Source organism: Kogia breviceps, chromosome 14, assembly GCF_026419965.1.
Source record: "Kogia breviceps isolate mKogBre1 chromosome 14, mKogBre1 haplotype 1, whole genome shotgun sequence".
NCBI lineage: Eukaryota > Metazoa > Chordata > Mammalia > Artiodactyla > Physeteridae > Kogia > Kogia breviceps.
In genome coordinates, this window is record NC_081323.1 from 32,263,337 (window position 1) to 32,284,647 (window position 21,311).

At 50.5% G+C, this 21,311-nt stretch overlaps 1 protein-coding gene and 1 long non-coding RNA gene across 6 annotated transcripts in view; one reads left to right on the forward strand and one right to left on the reverse strand.

Annotated features, from left to right (window-relative positions):
* Positions 1–1,269: 1,269 nt before the first annotated feature.
* LOC136792564 (uncharacterized) lies at positions 1,270–21,024 on the reverse strand. 2 transcript variants are annotated; one of them, XR_010836516.1, is made up of 8 exons: positions 20,938–21,024; positions 19,026–19,749; positions 18,439–18,632; positions 11,007–11,093; positions 9,497–9,805; positions 9,240–9,333; positions 8,230–8,417; positions 1,270–6,187 (listed from the first exon to the last, which is right to left on the reverse strand). It is a non-coding gene; the product is annotated as an uncharacterized lncRNA (long non-coding RNA). The 2 variants fall into 2 exon arrangements; XR_010836515.1 differs by lacking the exon at positions 9,240–9,333.
* Positions 21,000–21,311, forward strand: part of SYNDIG1 (synapse differentiation inducing 1) — a 107,684-nt gene continuing 107,372 nt past the window's right edge. For 2 of the 4 annotated variants that reach the window (XM_067012990.1, XM_067012989.1), the window contains exon 1: positions 21,068–21,240. The gene's annotated coding sequence lies outside the window, so the exon portion shown is untranslated. Of the gene's footprint in view, positions 21,241–21,311 lie in introns of all 4 variants that reach the window. The other 2 variants (XM_067012983.1, XM_067012986.1) reach the window with 2 other exon arrangements.

Genomic DNA, 21,311 nt, shown 5'->3' on the forward strand with positions numbered 1-21,311 from the left:
CTGTGTAAACCGCCCCCCTGGACAGACCCCGGATCACATCTGAGGGGAGACCTGCTTTGATTCTTGCTGCCCCTCCTGCCCTTGCCTTGTGGCTGGTGGGTTCTCCCAGCCGCTGGTGGTAATATTTTGCTTTTCTCTTCTCCCTTCTTGAGGGAGCTTTGAAGGGACTTCATGGGTGGGAGAAAATACAACTTGATGTTTATTAATTAGAGACATCTCTTGTGAGATTCTCTGCCCAGGGCACCGTGTCTGAGTCTAATAAAAGGACTCAAAGTAAAACATGAGACCCCGGGCTCTACTCTCCCCACACCCAAAAGAGGGAGAAATCAGACTCCTCTTGGCAGTGTGAATTTGGTGTGGCATTTGGGAGAGTGATGGGGTCCTAGCTGTTCCTGAAGGAGAAGAAAGATGTCACTGCAGCTTGGTTTATACTAAGAAGGAGGGAATTGGAAATAAGCCAGACTTTCACGGATGCCCTTGTGACTGAATAAATGATGCTTCACTGTTAGATACTATGTTGTGTGCATGCACCTCGTCTTCCTTCCATGGGCCGCCCGTCCGCTGTGTGGGGACTGAGGGAGGCGGCCTCCACGACAGCCTTTAAACACACTCAGAGAAGATGGCAGGTGCTTTGGCAGGTGCCGGCCTAGGGATCCCTCACCTGCCTGCAGGTGCTCCTTCCTCCTCAGGCAAAGCAATGTGTCAGCAGGTGTGTGGGAAGGGCAGAGAGCAGAGTCCCTCTTACAATAAATCATGAAGGTGTCTGCAGCATTCTGTCACTTCCAAGGGTGGGGAACAGAAATTCTCCAAAATGAGTATAAACATGGTGTGAAGCTTCAAGCTTTGGGTTTGAACCATGGCTCTGTCGTTCGCTAAGCTGGCAGCATTGGACGATGTATTTTATTCTCTTAACTGGCTGTCTATTTTACAGAAGTGCTGCGAGGACTAAAGTAGGTAAATATATGTGAAACATCGATGGTGCAGAAGACTAGACAAATGCCTCTTGCCTTTTCTATCCTGGAGTCTATCTCTGGAGTCAGCCATGGGCCAAACCCCACCTGCCACCTGTTTCTGTAAATATTTCATTGGAACACAGCAAATCCCCTTGTTAGGTGTTGTCTGTGGCTATTTTTGAACTACAAGAGCAGAGCTGAGAGCTCACATCAGAGAACGTTTGGCCCACCACTTCTTTTTTTAATTAATTTTTATTGGAGTAGAGTTGATTTACAATGCTGTGTTAGTTTCTGCAGTACAGCAAAGTGACTCAGTTATACATATACATATATCCACTCTTTTTTAGATTTTATTCCCATATATGTCATTACAGAGTATTGAGTAGAGTTCCCTGTGCCATACAGTAGGTTCTTATTATCTGTTTTATACATAGTGGTGTGTATATGTCAATCCCAATTTCCCAGTTTATACCCACCTTTCCCCCTTGGTAACCATAAGTTTGTGTTCTACATCTGTGACTCCATTTCTGTTGTGTAAATAGGCTCATTTGTACCATATTTTTAGACTCCACATATAAGCGATATCATATGATATTTGTCTTTCTCTGTCTGACTTACTTCACTCAATATGACAATATCCAGGTCCATCCATGTCACTGCAAATGGCGTTATTTCATTCTTTTTTATGGCTGAGTGATATTCCATTGTATAGATATATCACATCCTTATCCATTCTTCCATCGATGGGCTGGCCCACCACTTCTTAAAATCTGCCCCCGTCTCTGGAAAAATCTAAGAGAAATTAGTGATGCTGTTTGCTTCCAGGTAGAATTGGCTAGTTGGGGGTCATGGAGAAAGATTTTTACCTGAATATCCCTTTGTGTTTTTTGATTGTGAGTCATATATTACCTACTCATAAAAGAAAATAAATTTAAATTTTCAAAAAAATGTTTGGCCCACAAACACAAGCCAAAAATATGCACTTCTAGGGGCTTCCCTGGTGGCACAGTGGTTGAGAGTCCGCCTGCCTATGCAGGAGACATGGGTTCATGTCCCGGTCTGGAAGGATCCCACATGCCGCAGAGCGGCTAGGCCCATGGGCCATGGCCGCTGAGCCTGTGTGTCTGGAACCTGTGCTCCACAACGGGAGAGGCCACAGCAGTGGGAGGTCCGCATACCACAAAAAAAAAAAAAATGCACTTCTGGCTCTAAGCAAAAGTCCCTGGACTATCAGGTGTTTTTGCTATCTCCCTGTCTTTATTAACATGAGTATCACAAAATGATGGCATGTGTATGAAAATATTGTTACTAATGAGAAGTGTCTACTTTTGAATAAGGGCCTTCTTCATAATTTTATTGGTAATTATACTTTTAACTTTGTCTAAGTCATTTTCTTAGAGCTTGTCAATATATGATAACAAGCTGAATTTTCTTATGTGTTAAATTTCCTGCATCCTTTATTGAAAGAAGACTGTAAACTCTTTCAATATAGTCTCAAAAAGGCAGCTTTAGTTAAAGCACATCTTGTCAAGTAGCATATGCTTGGCTGCAAGGAACAGAGCACAGAGTTCAAAGTGCTTTAAGGATATGGAGCTGATTCACCTCACAACCTAGGACGCCCAGGGGTCAGGGCTGTCTGCGTGTCCAGGGGTTCCATGGTCTCACTGTTATCAAACCCAAGTTCATGAGCCCAACACACAGTGAGGCCAAATAAACCAAAATGTCAGAGTCTGGATCAGAGAAAGGGTTATTGTAGGGCCATACAAGGAGAACGGGCAGCTCGTGCTCAAAAAGTTCAAACTCCCAGATGGTTTGGGGGCAAAAGTTTTTCTAGGCAAAATTTGGGGGGAGGGCTGCAGGGTGTGTGACCATCCTCTGATCGGCTCCTGTAGATGAACTCAGAGATATGTATCAAACTGTTATGTATGTACCTGGAGGAGGAAACAGGACCAAGCCCCATGTTTTACTACTCTTTCTTTCTGTATTCTCTCACTCCCCTAACTAGTCACTCTTTGAATCTGATCTTTGGAACTCAGGGAAGGTCGAGGAGGCTGAAACCTTTCTCCCACAAACAAGAAACTGGGGACCTGGAGGGGCTTTGGGGCCTGGGAGGACCCCAGGGTCCTGCTCAGTTTCATCATCAGTGGTCCCAGTTCTTTTCATCCTTCTGCTCTGCCATTCTCAGGGCTTTGTACTGTCACCCAAATACCTTTGTGCCTCACAGTCAGCTCTGGACACCCACATCCAAAGGCAGGAAATAGGGCTGGGGTGGGATGAGGGAAGTGGCAGCAAGAAGTCTCCTTCCCCAGAAATTCTGCAGCAGCCCTTCACCTTACCTCTCATTGGTCAGAACCAGGTCACCTGATCCCTCCTGGCTGTCAAGGATGCTGGAAATGGGTGTCTGGGTTGAGACAGGTACTTGCCTATTTAGACAAGGATTTACCTATTTAGACAGGTATTTGAATTTGGATGACCATCTGGGTTTAGGGAGGTACAGATGCCCCTCTGAGCAAATGAGAAGAGGTTGGTCCACGTCTGCTGGAAGGCTGGCCTGTGACTCAACTAGACATCGCTGTGCAGGTAGACACACATCCTGGGCTACGAGCCCGCTAACCCTCTTCTGGGTGGGTCCTTGCCCTCCACTCCCCTGTGTCGTCCACATGCAATTATTGGCAAGGAGCACTTCCAATAGTAGTTTTCCAGAAGTGCAGACGACAATCATGGTCTGTCCAGGTGTTCAGGGATGGGAGCTCTTGGTTGTGCTTTGTGCCCCAGCCCTGGCTTTTCCTCTCTGTCCCCTGGGGTGACAGGACTCCTCTCCCAATGATGGGGCCCCAGCCGGAAGCTGCAGTGCTCTGTCCCCTCCTCACCAAGCCCAGCATCTCCTCGTAACTGCGGTGGACAAATGTTTCCCCTTCCCTCTCAGCATCGATCTCTTCTGTAAGTGAGGCTTTACTACTTTTGGCAAAAGTACTGCTGCAAGATTTCTCAAGTAGCAACAGGCTTGTGCAGTCTTCAGAGCTGGAGGGAATTTCAGAGCCAGGAAGCCCTGTATTGCAGAGGTGACATCGGCTCATGAAAGGAAACCTTGAGGCCCGGGACCCCACTTCCCCTCAGCAGGCAGTTCCTCATACCACGCTCACCTGCCTGACATGTGCAAGATGGAGTTTTGCTTCCGCAGCTCTTGTGATACAGTTGCCCCTGGGAAAGCTGAGGCTTCTGCTCTCAGGAAGACGTAGTTTCTTTTGGATCACGGAATACAGCAAGACTCTAGTCTTTACCTTAATTTCATTCCAAATGTGGTCGGGCTCAGAATTTTTTTCTCCAGGAATTGGCTTCCCAGTGTTTCTTCCCAAATGTGGGCAACAGTTCCTGATAAGTTCTGTCATGCCTGCTTCCTGTCCAAACTGGGATGGCTAAAGAGCATCTGTGTTACTGTATTCTGCTGGCATCACTTCACCAATAAATCATTAAACACTGAATATTCAAAATAAAGGAGAGTTTTGAAGATAAAAAATAAACAGAAAAATGGCTAATTGAATAATCTAGGACAGTGATTTTTCAAGGTGTGGCTTTACATCCCATCTCAGAAGATTGGAAGCCTCGAATGACAAAACAGGGGAGCTGTGCATCCATATAGAAGGTCTAAGCCTCCCCTTAAGCTTGTTCCAAACCAGTGACCTGAACCCCAAACAGAGAAGAGATTTGGAATCAGCACCTCATGGTGTGCGAAACCAAACAAACTCTGTAGTAATTTCAGGCAAATTATTCTTTAATAATAAGAATTATTATTCTTACTATACATCATGAAAAAATGCTTTGGTTCAAATGTTGAATAAAAAAGTAGTGGGATAAAATATATATGCACACAATGCCCTTAGAAAACACTCGGCAAGGAGGTAAAAGAGTGGAATGGATCAACATTTAATAACGGCGGTTTTGGTGTCAGGAGGCTCCATGGTAGACGTCACTCGATATTATAACATGACTTATTCAACCATCGGCACGATTCTAAAGAACAAGGACAAGATCACGGAACATGTGAAGAAGTCTGCCGTGCGGATGAGGTAGGCAATAATATCGAAGAAACGTGGAAAAGTGATGGAGGAGATGGAGAAACTCCTCAGTGTGTGGGTGCAGGATTAGCATCAATGTTGAGTCCCACTCAGCTTAATGGTGATTCAAGAGAAAGCTAAAAGCCCTTCAGACGACCTGAAGGAGAAACATGGCGAAGAATCAGAGGGCACGTCTTTTAATGCCAGCCATGGCTGATTTCATTGGTTCAAGGCTAGAGTCAACCTTCACAACCTAAAAGTAAGTGGCGAGGCAGCGAGTGCAGACCAGTAACTGCCCAGGAATTTCCTGAAATGTTTCGAGAAATTATTGATGAAGGCATGTATTTACCCGAGCAGGTTTTTAATGCGGATGAGACAGGACTATAATGGAAGAGGATGCCAGACCGAAGTTACATCAGTAAGGAGGAAAAGTTGATGCCAGGCTATAAAGCAGCAAAGGATAAGCTAACTCTGCTGTTTGGTGGCAATGCTTCTGGTGATATGAAGCTGAAGCCTCTTTTAGTTTATCATTCAGAGAACCCAAGAGCCCTTAAAAACATAGCCAAGGGCTCTCTTCCTGTTGTGTGGAAGAGTAACCCCAAAGCCTGAGTTACACGGGCCATTTTCCAGGACTGTTTTTTCCACCACTTTATCCCAGAGACAGATAAATATTTCTTGGAGAAGTACACCCCATTCAACATTCTTTTGCTGCTCTACAATGCTCCGGACCACCTCCCATTCATGGACGACTTTCAACCCAACGTCAAAGCAGTGCATCTGCCACTGAATATTACATCGCTCATCCAACCTATGGACCAGGGAGTTACAGCTAATTTCAAGAAATATTATTTACATCACACTTTTTGCCAGGCAGTAAAGGTGAGTAACAAATCAGGAACAACCTTGAGACAATTTTGGAAGGACTATAACATCTACAAGGCCATAAAAAACATTGACTTTGCTTGGTGTGAGGGTATGGCCATCACCATGAATGGGGTTTGGAAGAAACTTTGTCCGCAGTTTGTTCATGATTTTCATGGATTTGAGAAGGTGGATGAGGAGTCCAAAGAGGTCTTCAGCAATGTAGTGACCCTCAGAGAGAAGCTTGAGCTAGATCTGCAAGAGGACGACTTCACTGAACTCCTTGCTATGCAACACGAGGAGCTTATTAATGAAGACCTGATGGAATTGGAGGAACAGAGAAAGGACAAAGAGAGACAAGAGGAAGAGGTAACTGAAGAACCACAGAGATTCACGACACAGGAGATGGCAAGGAGATTTTCTTTATCTGAGGAGGCACTGCTAGTTTTTGAGGCACAGGACCCAAACACAGAACAGTACACGAAGTTTCAACAGCCATTCAGAATGCAGTCCAGTGCTACCATGTCATCTATGATGAGGTAGAAAGAGCTACTACCCAGACATCACTGGATCTTTTTTTCAAGAGGGTAGGTAGAATTGAATCCAGCAAGGAAGCAGGATCTGTGCCATCAGCGTCAGGCATGAGTGAAACTGCAGCTTGCCCTCCGTCTCCTATTGCTGGCGATCCTTCAGCTCTACCATCCCCCACCTCCTCTCCCTACTGCAGTCAGTAACTCTTCTTGCCTGTTCACTCGATGCCAGCCCCTGGATGTCAGCTGTTGTACTATACTTTTCAGGGTACTGTACTGTAAGATTAAACATGTTTTCTTTATTTCTTGTTTGTTTTTTATGTATTTTTTGTGTGAAAAGTACTATAAACCTATTACAGTACAGTACTATATAGCCAATTGTGTTAGTTGGGTACCTAGGCTAACTTTGTTGGACTTACGAACAAATTGGACTTCAAATGCAATCTCAGAGTGGAACTCGTTCGTATGTAGGGGACTTAACCGTATTGGAATTTTAAGTGAATTTTATTTTCTTCTAATTTTCCATGTTTCTAGAGAAAATTTGAATGGATAGGCACAGTTTTTACATTAGAAACAGAAAATGTTTGTTATAAGAACACAGCCCGCTCCTCCCTTCCTCCTCCCCCTCCCCCTCCCCTGCAGGCTATGACTCTGCATAGGACCTCCTGACCTTGGCAGCCACCCCATAAGGAGGAGACGGAGGACCCTTTAGCAGCCCTAGAAGCAGGTGCTGCCACGTTGGCAGAGACACAGGAAATGCAGGGATCTCACCTGATTTCACCAAGGAGTAGTTTTAAAAAACATTTTATATAATTGCCATAAGATGTGTGTGTGTGTGTGTGTGTGTGTGTGTGTGTGTGTGTACACAGGCACTCAACCACAGCAAGAAAATCTAGGTTGTGAGAATAAGATACTAAATATATTTCTTTCTTTGGGGGCCAGTTATTTCCTCAGGGGCCTACCAGAAAGGTTACCCACATTTTCTTTTTCATCACCTGTCAAAGGATGTGGCATCCAAGTTCCCTTTAACTACGGGAGGCTGAATAAATGCCCAGACATGTGGGGTTTTCAGATGAGAAATCCATGCCCTTGGCCCATGGCACTCTCGTGCCCATCCTGGGTCTTAACAACCATGACGAGGGGGTTTCCACTGACCCTGCACGTGTGCACAGACCAGCACGTCCACGGGGCCACACAGCCTCACTTCCTCCATGCTGGACACCTGTGTCCTCCCAGCCTGTGGTCCCCACCTCAGGGAAGGTGAGCCCCTTATCCCCCCAGGACATGCAAACAATTCTGGCCTCATTACTTTTCTCAGAGGCTGGTTTTCATTCCAGAGCCTATCACCTCTCGGGTCTTTATTTCCCTACAGTGTGTTCAGGCCCAAGAATTTATGTATTGAAATATGCATGTGATCATCATAACTTAACACCTGTTAGCTCTCCTTCATACTATGATTAGGGCATTAAATTGATTTGAAATTTGAATTATTTGAAACAATGTATGCATGTGAGTTATACCATCTATAAGCTTCATTTTGGAAGGGAAGAGGGGGGCTAGTTATTTCTCCTAAAAGGGAGCTGAGGACCAGGGCTATTACCAGCTCTCTCTAACCGGCCGGATCAGTTCCCTTCACTGGGCAAAAATATGAGTCCTCAACTCAGCCACGTTCTCTGGGTCAGCTTTTACCCACAAAATACTGAGATGCTATCCACCTGCCCTTTGGGGGTATTTGTCAAAATTGTCCAGAAACCAGAAGACTGGTTCTTCCAGCCAGCAGTGTGAATCTGGGTCGTCGGACAGGCTGCTAGCCCAGCAAGGAAGCCTTACCTGCCGAGAGGAGAAAGTCTGACTACCCCCTTTCGCTTGTTTACTATTGCGCCAGGCGGGGAGCAGAGACTCCATCTGGACTCTTCACAGGCTTGCTGTCACCGAGGTTTTCCTTCTCTCAGTCACCAAGCGTGTCCGCTGACTGGATGATCTTCCCCGGCAAAAGTACTGGAAATCATAGCCACATCCTAGGATGAAGAAATGGAGGCACAGAGAGGTTAAGCAACTTGTCCAGAGTCACACAGCTTGGATTTGAACCAAAGTCCCCTACTGCCTGTGGCTGAGGGTGCTTTCACAGGTTCCCTTTCCAGAATTCTGGCTTTCTCCCTGTGTTCGGGTGAAGTAAATCCTCTGCCTGGAAGGGAAGCAGCAGACAGGGCCCTCTCTCTGCCTTGCCCAGGGCACTTCCAGACCAGAGGTGCTGGGGCAGCCCCTCCCTCAGGAGCAGTTCTCCCCTCACTCGGGGTACTTCTGACCCTGCTGGAGACACACAGACCTGTCGTGTGGACCTGCTATCCCGCTCTCTGTCAGCTCCTATTTGGGCTGAACACCCCCGGTCTCACCCCCTTCCCCAGAGTGCATACGTACGCATCCTGCTCGTCTTGACAACTCTCTCCTTCCCAGTCTCACTTCTCAGTGTCCCTTTCAAACTGTGGCAGCCAGGGCCATCCTGCTAAATGTATTCTTCTCAATTTGGGGCCAACTTCTGGCTTTTCAAGGCCATTTTGAATCCTGCACGTTTGTACAGAAAATCAACCATGCATTTCTGTCCTTCCACACCCAGAATGTGTGTTTGTGTCTAAATATACATTTGCTTCGGGCCAGGTGTCAGTGGAGACAGTGGACTCAGCAGAGCAAAGAACGAACCTGCGGCACAAGGACTAAGACCCTCCCGCCACCCCGGCCGTTCCCCCCGCTGCTTGCACACTCACGCTCACGCTCACACTTATCCACACCACTCGCAGCGCTGTCCCCCCACCCGCTGCCCCTCAACCCCCTCGGCCAGCCACCTGTGCTCTGTCTGCCGTTCCAGATCCTCTGCCAGCCCCACTCAGATTTATCTTGAAAAATGTCCAACACGTAACCCACTTTCCAAGGGCAGGTCTAGGAGGGAATAATTGCTGTTATATAGGGCGAGCCCCAGCGGCTCTCAGGAGATGCCCTGGTTTCCGTAGAGCCCGTGCTCTGTTCACCCCCGGCCCCACCCCCACCTGGAACCCACGGTTAAGAACATAGGCAGAGACCCACTGCGGGAAGGGACACCTACCTGGCTGGCGTCGGTGCTCAGAGGGCAAAGTCAGCGGACAGTGCTCACTGGTGATGGGGCCCGAGTGCAGAGATTCTTGGCAAGTCTTGAAAAGTGAAAAATTGTTGGAATTGGGCAGAGTGTATGATGAAGTAACCTTGGATTGGTGGGTGCAGCAAAGGAAGGGTCTGGAAGGAGTCCCCAAAGCAGAGTCTCTGCTGCGGCTCATCTTCCGGGACCAGGGCCCCAGGAGCAGGCAACCTGGCTGTCGTTTTGTCTGCTGGTTTGTCTGCTTGGTCCCAGCACCATGTAACACGGGGACAGGAAATCCTGTTGGTTTCAGCGCTCAGTATTAATCAGAAGGAAGGCAAGCTTGAATCCATGCAAAGGGAAGTCTGTCTGCTTAGGAAGGGGTAGATGACAATCCGTATGTTCACGATGAAAGAAGGGATCAGGCAGAAGAAGCGTCCTTGCCCCTCTGAGTTAGCTGCTAATTTCCATTTTAATGTTAAACCATTGCACGATTTATAATATAACTCAATCTATTAAGCACAGTTTAATGAATCAATCGGATATTTTTGCAACAAGTGAGACATATTAAGAATATGAATGTATTAATGAATCAAATGACTTGTTCTAAATAATGCAACATGTTGGTGGTGCATCTAATTAGAAATTAAAATCAGGAAGCTGATTAGAGACAATCATAAAAGCATGTTGATTTTGTTAAATATGTAGAAAGGGGTGGGCTAGGAGAATACACACTGACTGTTTAGAATAGTGCCTCGCCAAGGGAGCAGGAGAAGCAGAGGTGAACCTGAGGCGGTGGTGGGCATCACCTGTGAGCATCACATGTGGGCATCACCTCTGGACATCGCCTGTGCCGCCACCAGTAAGCTCAGCTGTGATGCCACAGCTCCGAGGCTGACTGGGAAGATTTTAGTAAATGCTTTCTCCAAATCCAGCCACAACGACAGCTAACTAACCTCCTCACTGAGTCTGGGCACCAAATCAAGTCTTGATTCAGTCCCTTACTCTGCATATTTGTGATGTAATAAAATAGAATCTTCTTTCTGGGAAAAACTTTTATATCATGAAAATATTTACATTGATCACAAAGCTACATGGGAATAAAATAAAACATAATGTCTGCAGGTATGCTTAGTTTTCCATTATTTTAGACCAAATGTTTAATAAAATAGTCCTTGTGGGGAGACCATCTTCTGACCCCAGGGGCCACCCCACCGGTGGGAGGAGCATCAGACAGCATCCCTGTCTCAGCCCCCAGTCCTCTTGCTCTACCGTTCCTTCATAGCACGCCTTTCTTTGTTTTGCACATTCTTGATTCTGCCTCCCCGCCCCCAGCCTCCTAGATTATGAGCCCTCGCCAGGCAAAGGCTGTGTTGGAACCATCTCTGTATCCTGTGCGGCATCTAAGGAGACGCCCTGAACCACTGTGTGTGTGAGGGAACCGCGTCCACCCTCTGCCCGTTGACCTAGAGGAGGGACAGTTCTGTGGATTCAGACCCACCTCCTCCAGTCACGGTTCCGTGGCCGCTCAGGAGTTCCTGCTGGTCAAGGCTGAGGACTCAGCTAGCCCTTCAGGAGGATGGTCTGGCTGGGGATGAAAAAAGAGACAGGAAAATGTAGTAGAAAAGAGCAGTTGTCCCGGCCGATTGAAATTCAACAGATCCCCTGGGGATTCATTTTCTAAATGGCTTCTAATTTCCCTAAGTGTTTTTTGTTTTTTTGTTTTTTGTTTTTTTAACATCTTTATTGGAGTATAATTGCTTTACAGTGATGTGTTTCTGCTTTATAACAAAGTGAATCAGTTATACATATACATATGTTCCCATATCTCTTCCCTCTTGCATCTCCCTCCCTCCCACCCTCCCTATCCCACTCCTCTAGGTGGTCACAAAGCACCGAGCTGATCTCCCTGTGCTATGCGGCTGTTTCCCAATAGCTATCTAATTTACATTTAGTAGTGTGTATATGTCCATGCCACTCTCTCACTTTGTCACATCTTACCCTTCCCCTCCCCATATCCTCAAGTCCATGCTCCTGTAGGTCTGTGTTTTATTCCCATCCTACCCCTAGGCTCTTCATGACATTTTTTTTCTTAGATTCCATATATATGTGTTAGCATACGTTATTTGTTTTTCTCCTTCTGACTGACTTCACTCTGTATGACAGACTCCAGGTCTATCCACCTCATTACAAATAACTCAGTTTCATTTTCTCTCTTATATTCGGGCATCCAGTGAGCAGGCACTGGTCATAAATTTCTGACATCCCCTCCCCGGCAAAATCTGGACCACCGAGATCCAAAAGGAAGAGTAAATGACATCACTTTTGTTTTACCATTGACTCCAGGAATGACAGTCTTCTCATTCCTGCAGAGCAGAGTCCTCCCTCGCCCACCCTTTGCGGGCCGGTGCCTGGTGGCTGCACTCAGCCCACAGCCCCTGAGTTGGGGGCCTGGAAGGGGTCCTGCATCTCCTGCTCCCGCTCCCGGCGACCCTTTGCATAATGTCAGACAGTGTCCCCTGATGGGTGGGTCTCTCCCCCTGCTCCCAGCCCCAGGCAGCAGGAGGGCACTCCTCCCAGACACTGGTGCCCCCAGGGCTATGACCTGGGCAGGACAGGTATGAAGGACAGAGGCTTAAAGTGCATTGAATGCTACTGGGAGGTCCCATGCCAAACATGTTACATGATATGGCATTTAATCCTCCCAACACAGTGAAGAGACCCTGTCACCACCCCCATTTTACAGATTAGACCTGAGGCCTGGAGAGATTAAGTGTTTGCCCAGGGTTTGTCTTTCTTTCTCTTTCACGGACACACATGTGCACACAGACATGCAGACACACACACACAGGCATATACACATACACACGCACACACAGGCACACACATGCACATATATACACGCACATGCGCATGCACACACAGGCGCATACACATACATACACGCATACGCACAGGCACACACACGCACATGCACATATACAGCCCTCGTAGCATACACATACCCCCCCTCATAGCAGCCTCCTTTCATGATCTTGGTTGCAGAGTCTCGGAAATTTAAAACTGGTAGAAACTCTAGTTCAAGTGAGAAATCAAGCCCAGGAGCTGGTGGACAGCGCACTGGAGGTCACTCAGGGAAGGTTTGCCAGAGAAACTATCAGGAATGTGAGCAAGTCCTGAAACCCAGCATCTCGGGCAGGGTCTCCCTGAATTGGCCCTGAGATGGGGACCCACAAGCAAGTGGCTGATTACAGAACAAGTCCTAGTTGGGGGTCAGGAAGGAAGCAGGAGAAGGGACGGGAAGGGAGGCAGGATCTCAGGGGGGTCCTACAGAGGGGAGCCTCGGCCGGACCCCCAAGGCTCTGGAGGGCAGGCAACACCTCTGACTTTGTCCTGCATGGAAGCAGGGGAGCTGGACTTTCAGGCCTCGTTCTGTCCTCACCGGCCTCCAGTCAGGCCACCACCCTCAGGCACGTCCAGCTCTCTGAGTTTGCAGGGCAAGCAGCCCCTGTGGCCTGAGTCCACTGGAGAAAGTACAGTTGCTGGCTTTAGAAACTTTCTATGGCCGTCTCAGTGGAGGGCCCTCAGCGCATCACTCAGCACCCCTCCCCTCCGTGGGAACAGTGGCAGTGGCGCCAGGCCCTGCCGTGTGCCATCAGCGGCACAAACACTGTCAGGGCCAGGAGCAAGCAACGGAGGACCCACCAGGATGACTTTAAATGAGAGGCACAGACCTGTGCCCAGGGAAGGCAGCACTTGCTGCTGCTCAGAGGAATTTCAACACTCGTCCGCTTGAGCAGAATTCATATTGAGTCAACACAGTGGCATTAGGGGACACCCAAAGCATCCTGGGTATCAGCTCAACTGTTTCTATTTCTTCCAGTCATTCACGTGGCACCTTGCATCACATCAGGGCTGTGTGGGACTCAGGCCTATCTGTCTTCCAATGCCCCAGGGTGTGAGGCACAATCTGGGGACAAGCAGCCCCACTTTACAGACACAAAAACCAAGAGAGGATGGAGTCACTGCTTCCTGAATCTGGAGGACGAGCAGGTTTTGTGCCTGCCCCTCGCCTCCCATCTCACATTTCCGCTCTATGAGCAAAGCCCTCAAGGCACTTCATTCCTCTCCCTGCTCTGATTTTTTCCCCTCAGACAGAGTCCTCCAAGGTCAGTGAGCCCAGGTGCAGGCCGTGGTCTGGAGAAAACCCAGACTCGGGAGACCCGGATGCAAGCATCAATTCTGCCGCTTGGCAAATGTGACCTTGGGATCCTCAAGGCCATGGGGAGCTCCAAGGGCTGCCCACCCCCACTTCTAGGAATAAGGCCGTGCTCCCAGCTGAGAGGGCTTTGTGGGCAGGCCGGTCGGGGTCTGGCCCCAGGACCTGCAGGTGGGAAAGGCTGAGGTCTGAAACCGGAACATGGCTCAAGGCCAAAGACCAAGGCAAAGGGAGGTAAGTAGTGGATGAATTGCCAGGAAGGTGAAAAACCAAATGAATCGGGGCAAAACCGGGCCTGGGGGTGTGGTTCAGAGCCAGGCCCACTCATCTTCCCTCACGCACGACAGCCCAGGAACCGCGTCTCTGCACGCGGGTTGTGACGCCTGTGAAGGAGCCGGCCTGAGTGCGCAGACCCGGAGTCCAGAGACCTGCCCAGTACCCAGTGCAGCCCAGCGCCTTCTCCCACCGTGGACAGTAGACCCGCTCCTGCACGTGCCCAGTACCAGAGCTCACCTGCGCCCCGCAACAATGCAGAGCCCGGGGAGGGAAGAGAAGGAGCTGTAGCCCGGCCGGCACTGCTCCCACCACCAGGCCGAAGGGAGGATGGGACCCCAAGGTGCTGTCCCGGGAGTGGGGATGTTGGAGACAGGCCTGCCCGTGGGCAGACGCAATGCAGCCCACGTGGGCCAGGCCAGGGGCGGGTGGAGACGCACCCCTGACCCAGTGCACAGGAAAAGCCATGGGAACTTGAGATGCTGCCCTGAACCAGTGGGTCATGGCACCTGGTCCAGAGAGGACCCTTGCCTTGTGCTGTCAGCCCCAAAGTGGGTTATTGCCGCGGCCATGCTTGGCCCCTGCTGTAGGAGGAGATCATCCTGTGCCCTGGTGTCCTAACATCCAGCAAACCATACCTAAGTCACGCCGGGCGGGACCAGCTGCTGATGTATATGACAGTCGCCCAGGGAGCGCAGCCGGCCACAGAGGTCAGGTTCCGGCACTTGCCCGAGGGAATTCCTTTATTCAAAGGCATTCTTTACTTGAAATGTGAGTGACAAACTGGGAATCATAAAAATGAAATTGTTTAATTTCATGGGCTTTTCCCTCCAGTTCCACATCCTGCAAGATTACAGAAGTGGTTATTTTTTGCCATAGAATTCTCTTTTTTTTTTGCAGAAAAAAAAGTGCATGAAGCAAAAAATATATTTTCTTGAGCCAAAAATGAGTTTGTAGGCTTTTTGGAAAATGCCAGAAATCATGCTAATAGTTAATGATGGTGTTTGAATGCTTAGTTGCACCGGCAATATTTTCATGGACCCCAACCTCTCAGTTTCTCATTCTGTTAGAGCCACACCAGTACACACAGTTCTTTTGTCCAGCAAAAAAACACGGTCTTCTTTCGTTTGAGTGAAAGAGGTGCATTGTCCACTTTGGTGCATGGATCAAAGTGGATTTAAGAATCCATTTTTTGAGGCTAGTGTTTCTGAACACATGGTGCAAATTCTGGCCTTGCAGTCCATCCTGAAAGCAAGGTTTTGTAAAGCTAAGCTTTTCCTAATTATTCTTGTCTCCAAGAGTCCTGGAAATAATCATATTTTCCTGCTTTCAGCTAAAATACAATTTCTTAAAGACACTGATTATTCCGATAATGTCCTCTGTCATGATAATAGATATGGGTTATGGATCATTAACTGGATCATGGAAATTAGTCACCTGCCGAGGCAGGTCAGAGGGAGAACAGAGGACCAGCCCTGCTGGCAACAGAGGGGCCGGTGCTGGAGGCTCTGGTGTGACAGTCTGTGTGGTCACCTAACATCACGTATCCAGGAGAATGTGAGGCCAAATCTGTGTTCAGGTCCAGGAAGAAGAAATAATCAAAATCAGGAGAGGGAATGGGTGAGGGTGGGAGACCCCCAGTGGAAAAGGTTCACGATAGCATGGAGAACAGGGGGGCCCTTGCACTTGATCTCTTTCCTGGTTGGTCCCTGACTGCCTGGTGTGTGGGGGCTGTTTCCCGGGAAAGGTGTAGGATCGATCCCAGCTGGACAGCATCACCACACCTGCCCGCTTCACTGTCACAAGTGTGTCCTGTGTGTCCTGTATGTGTCCCACGTGTGTCCCGTGGTCCTACACTCGCTGAGCCGTCTCTCCAGACTCTGACTTTAAAGTCTGGAGCAGGGTGGAGCAGGAGCCCACGTGTTCACGCTCTGATAAGAGAAATGAAGTTTGTTCCAGGATGAGAAACCGAGAAACATGCAGGGGTGGGTCCTAAGCAACAAGGCCCATGGGAGCTGGGGTAGAGGGAACCAGACAGAAGGACCTGGAGGATCTGACAACAGACTTGGCCTCGCTCAGCCTCGGCCCCCTTGAAACAAGAAGCACTTGGATGAACGAAAACATCAATCTCCCCTCTCGTGTAGCATCTGAAGTCCTTTCAGCACCAGCATGTTTTGTGCCAAGAATCTAGATTTTGCCATTCCCCTCAACTTCCCTGCAAAAGGTGCCCAGCAGCCCCGCAGGCTTGCCAACTGTCTTTAAAACAATAACCCACCATCCCTGCTCAGGAAACACACTGCGCGCGTGGAGCACGTCTTTATCTGTACACGGCCAGGCAGCAGATACTATAACCATGCTCATTAGACAGGAGGAAACCAGGGTCCCTGCCTGAGGACAGGCCACAGGAGTGGTAAGCCTTCAGCCCGCCCCTGACGCACACCCCCTGTGAAGGTTGGCTGCTCGCCGAGCTGAAGACAAGCCAGATCTGAGCCCCTTCCTCACTCACTGGCTGTGAGACCACCGGGCCAAACACTCAACCTCTTCATCTCCTGGGGTCGCTCCTGCCTCCCCACTGAGCTCAGATCCAGATTCAGTGAAGTCACGTGCATTAAGAACAAATCTTACTCTCAGCAGCAGCTGATTGCAAAAACAGCTCCAAACGCCTCCCACCCCCATGTATCCCCGTCTCCAGCGCGACCTCATGACCCCACCCATCAAAAGCCGGAGGCTGTCTCCCACCTCCTGAACTTGGGCCATGTGACACCTTTGGTAAAGGAGACCTCAGCCGTGTGATGTGGGCTTGGAAAGCCGTGTACACTGGGCCCACAGCGCTGGGCCCCACCAGTTCTGTGAGGAGCCCTGGGCCAGCCCTGGGGGAGCAGCGGCCCATCCCCCCAGTCCACAGCCAACCACCCCGGACACATGAGGAAGGCTTTGGTGGGCAGCTGACCACGGATGCCCAAGGGAGCACAGGTGACACCACCCAGTGGCTCAGCCCTCATCGCCACCCTCAGAGCTGTGAGCCAATAGAGGGCTGCCGTTTTCAGCCACAATGTTTGGGCTGGCTTGTTTGCAGCAGGGGGTAACTGGTCCACTGCACCACAGAGGTGGCTTACAATTTGTTAACTTACTGCCCTCCTTGATTCATTCCAAAGTGATGTGACAGATGCAGAGCCAGACTGCAAAGTCGGTAGCCCAGACCTGGGCTTCACTCCCCACTCAAGCCACCTGAGAATCAGAGGGCCGTACCAGGAGGGCACCAAGAACTCCTCCAGCTCTGATGTTCTGGCATACTGGTGTATCTTTTCCTGTTTTAAACTCTCACTTCAACATTGCCTCAAAATTTTGCCTAGGTTTTGAGTCTCTCTCCTTTTATTTCTGATACCAATTCACATTTTTCTTAGAGCCTCAACTATCATGTCTTCACTGAACATCTGAGTGGTCATCTTTCTGTCCTTCTAAGTCCACAGGATTCTCCTGTGATAAGACATTGCAGCTTTTCAATTCCTGGATGTCATCAATCAAGACAATTTAATAACAGATCTGGGGAGGAGACAAGAAAAAACTGGATGAATGACATTGCCTTAAAATTGGGTACACCCTCTCCATTGTTAGTATTACAATCAACGCGTAACAGGGCTGAGCATTTCACACGTCTGATCTAAAGCTGGTTTATTTATTTATTTTTTAAAATGAATTTATTCATTTTAAAATTTATTTATATTTGGCTGCTTTGGGTCTTTTGTTGCTGTGTGCAGGCTTTCTCTAGTTGTGGAGAGCGGGGGCTACTCTCCCTTGCGTGGGCTTCTCATCGCCGTGGCTTCCCTTGTTGCAGAGCATAGGCTCTAGGCGTGAAGGCTTCAGTAGCTGTGGCACGCAGGTTCATTAGTTGTGGCGCACGGGCTTAGTTGCTCCGCGGCATGTGGGATCTTCCCGGACCAGGGCTCGAACCTGTGTCCCCTGCATCGGCAGGCAGAAGGAGCCCCACTGAGCTGCCGACACCACACAGGGCACGGCAGGGCACTTCATAAGTTCACAACGTGTTGAGGAACGCCTCCTACCTGAAGACCTCCAGTCCATGCTTCCTCTCATCTGGTCACCTGCCTCTGGGAACAAACAGCTTCTCCTGAAAGTTGTCCAGAAGCCTGACAGCTGGCTGGTGACTGAGAGACAGTTCACAGCACAGGAATTGGCCCCAGAGACCTCTCTTAGCTCTGTCAGTTCTGTAATCTCTCCTAAGAGATAAGCCTTGTCGAGAGGGTTACCCAATACCCAGGAGGTTCGGTGACTTCTGCTGTCTCGCGCTGCTCAGTACGTGACAGCCCTTTGTTTGCTTTCCTATTTCAGTGCGGCATCACAGCACAACAGTGATGACAGCATTCCAAGCAACAACCAGGGATCCAGACTCAAGAGAAACCACCCTATACGTGCAGCTACCTACCATCCCAGACCAGCCAGGTGCCCACCAGGAGCTGTGGGTGCCTTCCCTGAACTGCCACATCTGCCAGGAGCAGGAGACACCCCTCTCTTCATCTGAGATTCCTGGCCCTGGCGAGTTTCTTATGCAACGATCGGTGACACTCACTGGGATTGCAGAAACACTAAAAGTTGTGTGTGCACGTTCAGGGTCAGGGTCTAGAAAAGACAACATACTTCTGGAGACCTTGAAGCTATGTGAGTAGCATGGGAGAAATTAATAATAATAATTTTAAAAACAACCTTTCACATCATGAACTTTTCCCTTTTCTTCCAAATTATCCTCTTGACTCAAAGACATTTAATTGCACCCCTTCCCCCCATCTAATGCAGTCAGTCACTATTTGTTCAGTACCTGGGATGTGCCCAAGAGCTGTGTGAGAATAAAACACAGTGACTTAAGGAGCCCACCATATTCATTCCACAATAGAAGACCATGGGAATGTTTAAATGCTAAATTGAGTGAGGTGTGTTACGAAAACCAAGCCTTAGAAAATGTCAGGAAATGTACCCTCCCCCACCCCCCGCGTGTACCCACGCTCCACACTTCACCTGGAAGAGCCAGGGTACTAAGTTCCAAAGCAGCAGCCTGGAACGTTCCAAAGTACCAAGGACACGACACAGAGGCAGGCCACAGAACTCCACACAGGAGGCCACCGTGAAGGCATCCCCTTCCTTTCACTCTGCAACCCTCACTTTTGGAGGGAGCAGTGCACGGGTAGCCAGTGACAGCCAGGGGTCACGTGTTATGCTGCTCTCATGAGGGCCCGCCTGGTATATCATGAGAAGTCCAATTGAAACTGCAAACCATGCCCTGGAGGCACAGGCAGGTCCAGCTGCACCCCAGGCTGGTGTTCTCTCACAAAGAAAACAAAACTGGCCCCGAAGCGAACCCAAAGTCTCGATACACAAGTGCTCTGACAGGTGAGAACCCAGGTCAGGCTGCTCCCGAACTCTGGTGGCTGCGAAAACCCCAGGTGATATTTTTCAAAAAGCATCGGCTTCTTCATCTGATAAACAGGAGTAAGGATTCTCCACCTCAAATGAGTCCAATGATATCTGCTCAGCTCAGTGGTTCAGATGAGAGAATGTAATGTTCTGATCGGGAAAGGATCCAGGGACGGTGGCAAGTTTACTAGGATAAGATGGCATCTTCCTCCCATCCGAGAAGCTCTTCAAGCTGGGAGGGGTGGACCGTGGCCTTTTCTGAGTCTTCCAGACCACAGCCTTGCAGCTCTGGGATCTGGAGCCAGAAGCCTGGCTGTGCTTTGCCACGCTACAGAGATGGAGGGGGGATGGCATTCAGGTGGATAAAGACAGAGCACAGTTGGTGCCGGTTCCACTGACCTGCACCTCCACCCACCTGCCCCCTTACAGGTGCACTGGGACTTGAGCTTTCTCTCTGGGCTGCTGAGGACCCACAGGAGCCAGTCCCACAACGGGAACACGGGGAGGGACCTGCTGTTCTGGTTCCACCTCCGACCCCAGCCCTCTGGAAACTCCACCCCAGGAGCCCTGGCAGAGGAAGAGGTGCCTTCTCAGGGCCAAGGGGGTCGGTGACCAGACAGGGAGAGGCCTCTGCACCAAGGAGGGTTTCCTGGGGCAAAACAGACAATGAACACCAGGGTGCAGCCAGTGCCAGGCTGGCTGGGGCACCGGGCACTTCTGTGCCTGTGACAGAAGTGGGCTCACAGATTCTTTTTCTAAATCACTTTTGACTCTCTTCTGGTACTTCTTTCCTCCTCACTTCTTTCTCTATGAAATCCCAACTGAAAACACCACTTCCCCCGCCTCCCTCAACACTGGAAATGCAGACTATCTTGGGGGATGCCCTCCCTCGCTCACTGCCCACAGCCCACTCTCCTCACCAGGCTATGCCCAGCCTCTCCTGACAACCGAGTCTTCCTCTCAATCCCCGAGGCCCAGGGCCAGCCCTGCACGCACATCAGACCGGTTTGACACTGGGTCGAGGTCCCCGGAGTCTGGGCCCCGCGCCTGGTTTCACGGGGTTGATTGGCTGGTCAGGACCCGAGGAGATGCAGGCCTATAAAGTGGGTCCTTAGGAACCTCAGAAAGAACGAACCAGAGCCTGGGGAGGCCTTTAGGACCAAGGGGAGCCATCTCTTCTCCGAACCAGGCGGCAAATCCGCCCTCCTAGTCCTCAGTGGATGCCCCCTTCCCCCAGCCTCTGTCACCCACATTCCCAGACATCGGGCCCGGGCCACCTGCCAGACGCGATCCCCCGCGGCGCCCGGCGGCCTGGGGCAAAGTTGGCGGCGCCTTCGGCGGAGCCGTTCCCTCCTCCTCCTCCTCCTCCTCCTCCTCCTTCCTGCCATCCCCAGAGCCCGTGGCCGCCGCCTCCGGCACGCGTGTCTCTAGGCTCGGGAGCCGAGCCGAGCGGCGCGCCCCAGGCGCCCCTCGCCCACCCGCCGGCCGGGTGCGCGCCGCGGGAGTCTCCTCTCACCCTCCTCTCCCGGTGGCCGGAGGGCCGGGCTCCGCCCCGCCGCCGCCGCTAGCTCGCTCCAGCAGCCCGGGCCGCCGCCGCTGCCCCGCGCCCGGCGCTCCAGTACGCGCGGGGCAGCCGGGGGCGCGGGCGGCGAGCGCAGGGCCGAGCGGCAGGGAGTGGGCAGAAGGGAAAAAGCCGGGCGGCGTGGGAGGGAGCCGGGAGCAGAGGCGGGCGCCGCACACCCCGCGCCCCGCGCGCTCGCTGCCTCCGGAGACGCGCGGGCCGCCACCGGGCGCACTAGCGGGTCACCTTGTCCTGGAGGTGAGTCCCGACCGCCACGGCAGCGCGGGCAGCGGAGGGGCCGGCGGGAGCGGGGCGGGGGCCGCGGGCGG